This window comes from Bidens hawaiensis, unplaced genomic scaffold (genome assembly GCF_021521415.1).
Source record: "Bidens hawaiensis isolate Kalapana, Puna unplaced genomic scaffold, B.hawaiensis_p1.1 tig00002617_1, whole genome shotgun sequence".
NCBI classification, from domain to species: domain Eukaryota; kingdom Viridiplantae; phylum Streptophyta; class Magnoliopsida; order Asterales; family Asteraceae; genus Bidens; species Bidens hawaiensis.
The window spans coordinates 1,562,804-1,573,505 of record NW_027491142.1 but is presented as its reverse complement, the minus strand read 5'-3'; positions in this window follow the sequence as shown (position 1 = coordinate 1,573,505).

Sequence of the window (10,702 nt, the reverse complement as noted above, 5' to 3'; positions counted from 1 at the left end):
AGGCATTCTTGGCATCTCAGGGGGAGAAGACGTGTAGGGGTGACGAGTTGAGGACGAAACGAAGAGAAGATCATGACGATGATCCCAATGCACCGGAAGGTGCAGGTGGTGAGCTGCCAAGAACCTCTCAGGCTCTTGGGGCTTCCACAGCTGAGGGGGAGTCTACAAATGCAGCTGGTGACAATGTGGTAGCTGGTGATGATGATGCTGATATTGAAGATGTTATCGACGCATTGAAAGAGTTGGATGAGGAGGATGATGAGTTTATGATTGAAGACGATGTGCTGCCAGTTGATGAGATTGAGAGGAATGGAGAGCAGATTACGGTTGAAAACATGTTGGAGGAAGGTGAGATTGTTGATGACTCCGTGGAACATGAGATTCCGGAGGTTGACAGACCAGAGTTGGGTGATGAGAGCGTGGTAGAAGATACTGAATGGGAGGAACAACCGAAATGGAAGGAGGGTTGTGCTCACTGGTTTGTGAAAACGAAGAAGCCGGCGGTCCCGAAGATGTTCAGGAAAAGTTACAATATTAAGGGATACGCGGAAGCCAAGAAAGGTATTATCTGCTGGTTATACGACGAGCAGCTGCGGCTCTTTGTGATCAAGAGATACGATGGCGTTCAGTACTTCCAGAGAAAGTTGAGATCTCTAAACACACTACCAGAATGTGAAGTAAAAGATTTAGCCAGATTGGGATTGGTAAACAGAAGTGAAGACAACATGGCTAGAATCATTGCGAAGATCGTGTGGAAAGAGTGCGTTAAAGAGAAAAAGTTTGAGCTACTGAAACCACAAAAGGGAAAACTTGTCGAAGACAAGGATAGAGGTCTGAGAGTTGATGGAAAACCTTGGATGGTCATGAAGTACAAACCAATCCGGTGCCTTAAAGAAGTACCGATGAAGCTCATGCCCAAGGACGTGCTCAAAGATCTAAAATGGTGGTACGTGGATTGTGAGACAGCTGAGGCGGTAATGGAAGATGAGGATGAACAAGAAGTACTTCGGGTTTACGACCCGATGCATCTTGTTAATCTGTCGCAGGCTAATTTGAAAGTGCTCAACGAGAAGAAGATCTTCTACATTCCTGCTTGGAAGGATCAAGCTAGGAAATATCAACGGGTAGTGTCGGTATGTGTAAGAGAAGGGGCGCACGCGTAGAGGTGCAGATTACAAGACTCAAGATTTGAAGATCAAGATATGAAGCTACTGCCAAGGGGGAGTCTGTTGGTACATGTTTGTCAGTAGTTCATAGTCTAGCATTTGTAATCGAGTCTGTAATGTAATTATGTTTTGATTATGTTTAGTTTGTAACACGCGAAGTTGTCAACAAGTTCGCTATGGCGAACTTGTTGAATCAGCGAAGTTATTGACAACTTCGCCAATGGCGAAGTTGTCGTGTATATAAACTGTTTCAGCGAAACAGTTTAGGGTTGATTGTTTTAGGTTTCGTTTCAGTGTTTCACTAAGAGTGTTACGTGATATTCTCTGTAATAGTGACCTCGTGTCACGTGTTTGCTATCAATATAACGTGGTTGGTTTATTGCTCGTGTGTTCGATCTCTACACTCTCTACACTCGTATCTACCTGCGCAGGGATTCCGCACCTGCGTTGTTAGCGACATCCCGTGTACGATCCGTCCAGGAACCTTCAGTGTCCCCGGCAACGGCGCCAAAAACTTGAAGTGTGCTTACGCGTAGCTTGTATAAATATGATAGATTGGATATTTAGCTTTTGCACAAGATCGTGTTTTAAATTTATAAAAGTGATTTCTACAAAGACTAAACACACACAAAATAGGCAAGTGTACCTAACGTATATGTAGAATAGTATTGTCAAGAACCAAGTATCGATCCGTGGACACAAATGTTTCTAATAATGAATCGTTGTTTTACTTTAATCGGAGGTTTTAATCATTTTGGGGTTAATTTTCTTCAAACTTCTTATAAAAATATAAATACTTACATATATAATATATAGGTGACCAAGAAAAGAGATTCTAAACGAGTTGTTCAATTATGCGAAGGTTACCATCTAAGATCAAGAATCCACCTCATTTTAGCATTGATAAATAATATTTGAACATGTGGTAAACTTGTCATAATAATATATGATAGATAGCTCCTTAAACCTTAAGTGAGCATCTTTGGCACTAAGGAGATAGCATGTGCATTTTAAAGTCCACCCTTTCCTAATGTCATGCCATCTCATTGATGTCAATTTATGTTGGCAAGTAGTTTCGTAAAGTACAAAGATTAGGATTAACTTCGATTTCTCAAATACCAATTCTAACAACTTCGTGTGGTTTAGTTTAGTCACACAACCTCCCCTTGGTTGATTTATGTAGGTTATAATTACACATTCCATTAACATATGATTTCTTTAACTAATTTGATATCCTAACCAAAGCCATTTTCGGATTACCAAGGTTTAGAAAAATAAATCATAACTTATATCTCATCATTTTTAAGTACAATATAAGGATCCATGTTTCGATAATGTATCAAAGTATTTCTATCTTTCAAGAACATGAATCGATCATGAACGATTTCCAATGGAATTGACAACCATCAACTTTGAATTAGTGATTTAAGATGGTGAAACATTTCTCATCAAAAGATAATTGTAATATAACCATGTACTTTACTAGACTACACCACATGTTTTATATAATTATCAAGTAAGACAAAGCTTCTTCATAGATTTTAGATTGTAAAAGGAGTTTAGCTCATAATGAGCATGATGATAAACATTAAGATGAATGATAATAAAAAATACATGATTAAACTTGGAACAATCTAACCAAATGTAGATGAATCTTTCTTCTTAATGATGATGATGATGGATGATGATGATGGTTGATGGTGATGACCTCCAAGCCTTCAAACTCTTCACTAGATCTTCATAGTGAGTGTTAGTGTGTGTTTTTGTAAGAGAGAACCGAATAGATTTCTTTTCAAGGCACACCAAATGAGTGCAACATGAGCCACTATTTATAGGCAATCTGGATAGTGAGGCACGGCCCCGTGCTTGATGAGCACGCCCCCGTGCATTTTTAAGACATGTGCCAGATTTGTTTTGTCTTTTCTCTGACGTGGCCACGGCCCCGTGCTTGATGAGCACGTCCCCGTGCTTTTTAGTGACATGTGCTAATTCTTTTTGTCATTTCTGGAAGGTAAGCACGGCCCCGTGCTTCCTGAGGCACGCCCCCGTCTTTCCTAAAAGCACAGCCCCGTGTTTCCAAAAGCACAGCCCAATGTTTTGCTGTTTTTTTTTTTTTTGTTTTTCTTTGGCTTTTCATTCGTTTCTTCGTTTGTTGCAAAGAATATAATTCACACAAGTGTGGTACAAGATGATTTAGAACAAATTGATGCAGATGACTTGGAAGACATGGATTTGAAGTGGCAAGCTGTCATGTTGGGTTTGAGAAGTAAAAGGCTTTATTACAGAACTGGTAGGTCTCTGGTTTCTAGTCCTAATGACAGGATTGGATTTGACAAGTCAAGAACCAAGTATCGATCCGTGGACACAAATGTTTCTAATAATGAATCGTTGTTTTACTTTAATCGGAGGTTTTAATCATTTTGGGGTTAATTTTCTTCAAACTTCTTATAAAAATATAAATACTTACATATATAATATATAGGTGACCAAGAAAAGAGATTCTAAACGAGTTGTTCAATTATGCGAAGGTTACCATCTAAGATCAAGAATCCACCTCATTTTAGCATTGATAAATAATATTTGAACATGTGGTAAACTTGTCATAATAATATATGATAGATAGCTCCTTAAACCTTAAGTGAGCATCTTTGGCACTAAGGAGATAGCATGTGCATTTTAAAGTCCACCCTTTCCTAATGTCATGCCATCTCATTGATGTCAATTTATGTTGGCAAGTAGTTTCGTAAAGTACAAAGATTAGGATTGACTTCGATTTCTCAAATACCAATTCTAACAACTTCGTGTGGTTTAGTTTAGTCACACAACCTCCCCTTGGTTGATTTATGTAGGTTATAATTACACATTCCATTAACATATGATTTCTTTAACTAATTTGATATCCTAACCAAAGCCATTTTCGGATTACCAAGGTTTAGAAAAATACATCATAACTTATATCTCATCATTTTTAAGTACAATATAAGGATCCATGTTTCGATAATGTATCAAAGTATTTCTATCTTTCAAGAACATGAATCGATCATGAACGATTTCCAATGGAATTGACAACCATCAACTTTGAATTAGTGATTTAAGATGGTGAAACATTTCTCATCAAAAGATAATTGTAATATAACCATGTACTTTACTAGACTACACCACATGTTTTATATAATTATCAAGTAAGACAAAGCTTCTTCATAGATTTTAGATTGTAAAAGGAGTTTAGCTCATAATGAGCATGATGATAAACATTAAGATGAATGATAATAAAAAATACATGATTAAACTTGGAACAATCTAACCAAATGTAGATGAATCTTTCTTCTTAATGATGATGATGATGGATGATGATGATGGTTGATGGTGATGACCTCCAAGCCTTCAAACTCTTCACTAGATCTTCAAAGTGAGTGTTAGTGTGTGTTTTTGTAAGAGAGAACCGAATAGATTTCTTTTCAAGGCACACCAAATGAGTGCAACATGAGCCACTATTTATAGGCAATCTGGATAGTGAGGCACGGCCCCGTGCTTGATGAGCACGCCCCCGTGCATTTTTAAGACATGTGCCAGATTTGTTTTGTCTTTTCTCTGACGTGGCCACGGCCCCGTGCTTGATGAGCACGTCCCCGTGCTTTTTAGTGACATGTGCTAATTCTTTTTATCATTTCTGGAAGGTAAGCACGGCCCCGTGCTTCCCCGTGTTTCCAAAAGCACAGCCCCGTGTTTCCTGAAAGCACAGCCCCATGTTTTGCTGTTTTTTTTTTGTTTTTCTTTGGCTTTTCATTCGTTTCTTCGTTTGAGGCTTGGATTCACCTGAAAATACATTTTAACATAATAAGTAGTTATTTTAATTATATTATACGATAGAAGTTGCAGTTTTTTGAGATTATTTGATGCTTAAAAGATGTATATTTTTATATACATCAACCTCGTTTTGTCACGAATGTCATGATACATTGTTCCTCCCTTGTGTACATCTCAATACCAATAAGAAACGGACCCCGGGAGACACAATGTATGTAAGCCTACAGATGAACTCGTGCATACTCATTCACAGTAAAAGAAACTTGGTGTATTGCTAAAATATATCAATAAAAATTCTAATTTTGATCGGCAACATAATGGTTTAAGTCAAGTTTGGGTGATATGGTAAAAATCAAATTAAGTATGAACCGAGATTAGAGGCTGATAGTTTCTTGTATTTTGTTCTTTAATTGAAAATTAAATCATATCACAAAAATACTTGAAGGTTTGTTATAAGATTTAAGTGGACGACAATACCAATGATCGACTTAACGCCAGTCATAATAACGCTGAAATATAAAACTACGATGGAAGGGCAATTTGGTCAATATGATTCTCTGCTTAAGCTCACAAAAATATGTACTGCTTTCGTAAAATAAATTTCATATTTTATTTTATTTTTCTTTTTGATTAAAACTATCAAAAATCCAAAAATATTTTGATTTCTATTTAGATTTTTTGTTTTATTTTCGTTTTTCGAGTTTAAGAGTTAATATATGAAAAGAAAATACCAAAAATAATTTTATTCATTTTTTTTAGTTATTTAATTCTATAATTGAATTATTTTATTGTATTTTTTAATTAATTTAAATTATTTGATTTAAAGTTAAGTGTTTTGAGCGTAAAACACGTTAAGGTATTGCATCTTACTCCGAGGGGTAAGATTCGTAAGGTAAAGTTCATCAGCATACGGGTTTTGATGCATCATTTGATTGCTTTAATTTTAAAAATGAAAAAGAATTTAAGTTATTGTCCATTCGCTATCAATCTGGATAACGAATGAGGGTCATTTGGATAAAGAATTAGTCCAATTCTTCATCATTAATTCGCTTCTGCTACACTGATAACGAATGACCCCATTCGTCATCTGAGTGATAACGAATGAAGCAAGAATGCACATTAATTCGTTATGATCTTATCGTATCACTCATTCGTTAATGAAGGTTACGAATGAGGTAACGAATTAGACCATTCGTTAATTTCTAAATTAACGAATGAGCTCATTCGTTGTCTGGAAAATCGTGCAATGTGTGTCGTATATAATGAACAGGGAAGTAACGAAACGTTTCACTTGTACTTATCACTATTCGTCCTTCCCTAACAAAACTCTGGCCAAATTTTCTAGAAATATCGACCTTCATTAAACTTTGTTTTGATCATCATCATAGAACCATCAAGTATTTGCAATCACAATGCAATCAAAAACGTCAAAAACCATGGAAATTTAAAGGTCCAATTAGTTGATTATAACTTCGGCTGTTAACTTATGAACATAACTATATTTAAACCCTGTTTTTACAAAAAAAGGTTGTAATGAATCGGCTACCGAGGAGTATTGCAACCCAATTTTTTCTCCATATTGGAAAATACATCGTCTAATATGGTCTAATTGAATCTGATAGTGCATGTTGACTATCAGAGTTAATATTAATTTTGATTTTGTCTCGTGTTAGTCAAAGTTGATATTTATTGGTGGCAATTTGTTACAGCGAACGAATTGACACCCATTCGTGTTCAAAATCAATTCGCTTCACTTAAATCAATTCATTAAATTTAAAATAATGAATCAACCCTTTCATCTGTTTTGGTAACAAATGAACTCATATTCGTTATGGTTTATTCGTTATCCTTTTGTATGTGATTCGTCATCAAACATTAGCTAAATTATGTATAACAAATTAAGCCATTCGTTATAGCGAATAACCTCATTCGTTATAACGAATGAGCCAAGAAAAATAACTTATAACATTTTTAATTACTTTCAAAAACCAAAAATTAAACTTTTAATTATTAAATAATTCATTAATGTACGTTTTTATTAATTATCGGGTTTATGCATTCTCAGATATGACAGAAGAAATTGTACAAGAGGCTCCCGTAGCTGATCATCAACAGGTTCAACAACAAGAACCTGAGGTCCCGATGCTGCCTTTTGACAAAAAGCACAACATTTGTGTTTTTTTTCATGAGAATTTTGCCGATGAGGACTTATTTCGAGATATTATTGCGTTTATCTGACGATCTCTAATAAGTCATACTGTTGCTACTGATACAGCGGTCTATTTCAGCGTGATTCGGCCGTTTTTGGAATTCTGCTCGTTACGTTGAGTTTGAAAACCATATCTTTGTGAAGTCAACAACAAACCGGTTGCTATAACACCTAGGGTTATTAGACAGGTGTTGAAGTTTGTGGACAACATGGATAACCTGTGTGAATTTGACAGATCGTTGATACGAGGGTTATTTCGATGAGTATTCTATGCGGGTTACCTTGAACGTTCCCAGAAAAACATGACTTACTTGTGCACCCCGTACAAGTATCTACTACATGTGCTTATACATTTCCTTGGGGGACGAAACGGTGGATACGACGATTGTCGGATCATGTTGCAATCATCATTCATAGCTCTGATTTTGAACAAACCATTCAACTTCTCTAAGCTTATCTTCTATCATCTAAAGGAAAACTGCTTTATCAAGAACCGACGCAATAAATTCCCGATGTATCCATGGTTTGTGCAGCTGATAATTCAGGATTTGATTCCTGATTTGGAGATTGATAGGACGTTGAGGGATGATGTGTTGAAGCTATAGCACATGAATGCAGATACGATGAATATGATGAAATCTTACAGGCAGGATACTCCGAGGACCAAACGTTTGATTGGCCATTTTTCTAATCCGTCATATGAATGTCCTTCTAATGAATGTTGGATCCATGACGATTCGGATTCCGAACAAGAAGAGGGACCAGGTGGGAATGTTGGTGGAGATGATGGAGATCATGGTGGGAATGGAGGCGATTCACGACGTGTGAGGCAGCAAGCTCATAGGTTACTCAACGAAAGTATAAGGGCGAAGCGCTAGCTAAAGATCAACCGCCCAAGCATCGTGATACTCATGGATCCGATGTGGAAATTGGTCCACAAGTGTCGAGTTCATCCGCTCCTCAAGGTCCGGTGGTTCCTCTTCCTACTAGCACCCCGAACCTCACTTCCGATCCAAGGCTTTGCTTGATTCCACAATCAGTTTTATCTTCTATGCCAAGGCCTGCTGCTGCTACATCGGTGGTTCCTTCGACACCGACTGTGATGCCCATACATCCATTGAACATCTCACTTATGAGAATTAGCCGTCCTCAGGGTCCAGTTCAGCTTGTACCTCCGACATTTCATACTTTGACCCTAACCCATTAGATGGACATGCTCTTGAGTTTGATTCATCTATACGAGAATCAAATGGCGGTCGATCGTCAAGCTCAAGAGCAGATGATGCAGAACCAACGTCGTTTGATGGGGCACGTTTCTTACTACCAAAAGGAATCGAAAGAGCTTCGTGAGATTGTCATGGCTCAGGGGGTGAAGATAAAGGAGCAGGAAGATTTCATCCTTCAGTTAACATTCAAAGACGATGTTCTGAAGAAACTGAGGAACAATGATGATGATCCTGATGCTCCAGGTACTGGAGGAAGTGAGCCGAAACAAGCTCACGGCTCTTCCTCGGGAGCTGGTACCAGTAGTGGTGAAGGAGGAGGCAATGATCGACAGATAGTGATCTATCAAGACTCGACAAGCGTTCAACCTATCGTGTCGATCAAAGAAAACACCATTATGTTTATGTATTTCAAGAAAGGGGTGGTGATGATCACTGCCTACGCAGATGAAAATAAAGAAGGTTAGTTTGTTGATCAAGCCCTAACACGCGAACATATTTCGTTACTATTAGGGCTGAACGATGAAGAACTGGACGCGTTGGAGGTTGAGGAGTATGTTGAGGTTGTGAATGATGAAGAAGTGTTATTGGATGCGAGTATTCAACAAGGGAATACATTGTTTATATATGAAGACGAGGAGATAGCGATGGAGGATGTGACAGCAGAGGAATACCCCGATCTATATCAACGTTCAAATGTTGATCAAGATGTTCCTACATTTATTGAAGAACACGTTAAAGCTACTGAAGACCATCTGGAGAAGGCATCAAAGAACAAAGCCAAGATGCCTAAAACGGGATTCTGATACATTCGAGGCTGATATGTTGGGTCAAGAAATTGACCTAAGGGGGAGATTGTTGAGTGAAAGATTTGACCAAAATGAAGTACATGGAAGATTGGAATCTTCTCAACCTCCTCTGAATTCGCTATGTAATGGATCCGAGCACACCTTAGACATCCGAGCAAGCTTTTATTTGGCCGATTATGATATTTTTCCTACCCGGCAAGGTTTACTTCAAGTAGTCTTCTTAAGTGGATATCCGATCAGGGTTTGCAAATTAGTGCATTGCCGAGTAAGGTACACTAGTTTATGTAAATCCAGGCAAAGTTCACTTTGTCAAGCAAGTTTGTTCTTCAGAGCTAAGTATATTACTCTTTCGAGAAAGGTTTGGTTAACCAAGTCCAAGAAGCCAAGTGATTGGAAGATGAGAGAAAGCTAAGAGATGAAGTGAAGAATAATCAGAGAGAAGTCCCTCAAGAACTGATTGAAAAATGCTTGAATGATCAAGAAATTCCAAATGGTGTGGTAGTCTCTCTGCTCAAACTAATTAAGCAAGAAGAACCAGAGACAGAGATAAAAGAGAAACTAGACACTGTCATTGACAAGATTTCAAATGCTTTGAATGAAGAAAAGACTGTTCAAGAAAAAATGAAAGATGAATTAGAAGAAAATATGAACATTCAAAAGTTCTTGAGCAAATATGGTGGTAAACCAAAATTTTTGGTTAAAAATGGAATTCCTTCTGATCATGTAAAAATCATGAAAAGAAAAGAGATTTTGAGCAACTTCAAGAAAATGAAAAGACAACAGTTAAACATGAAAAAGGGAGCTGCCCAGTCTCTAGTTGGTAAGAACAAAGGAGTATCCAAAAAGATGGTTGATCTATCAAGGATGACTATGAAGGAGAAATCCAAAGTAGAGAAATTCTGCAAACAGACAACATACAAGCTATCAAAACAGAACAGTACAAAGAAAAGGAAGATGTCTGTGACGACTCAAGAAAAATCAAAGCAGATGCACTTGAAGATGGATAATCCCTTTGTCGAGGTTGCAGTAAAAGCCAAAAACCATTCAGTCAACCACAATGTTATGCCAAGTGGAGTATTCTATGACTCCAGGACTGAACATCTGAATGTTATGATGGAAAATGGAGAGATTGTGAAGATCTTCTCTAAGAATGACTTCAGAAAATTCAATCTATGGCAATTATCTGTGACTGCAGCACTGCATCTCTCAGATTATAATGTAAGGCAAAGGCCTACAGGTGCTAAGCAATCAGAACTGTTAGGATTCTTAAGAGAGCAGGAAAAGTTGGATTTTCCATGCCTAAACAAGCATCTCTAGATAAACTAAAGAATCTTTGAATAGGCTTTGTTCTGTAATGTCTTCGGACAACTTTCTGATTATGTAATCTTGTTTATGTTAGTTGAATATGTAATTTTTGATTTGATGTGTATTTTTGCTGAGTGTAAGTAACCTTAGAAATATTTTGGGTCAGCTGAGGTGTTCCAATCT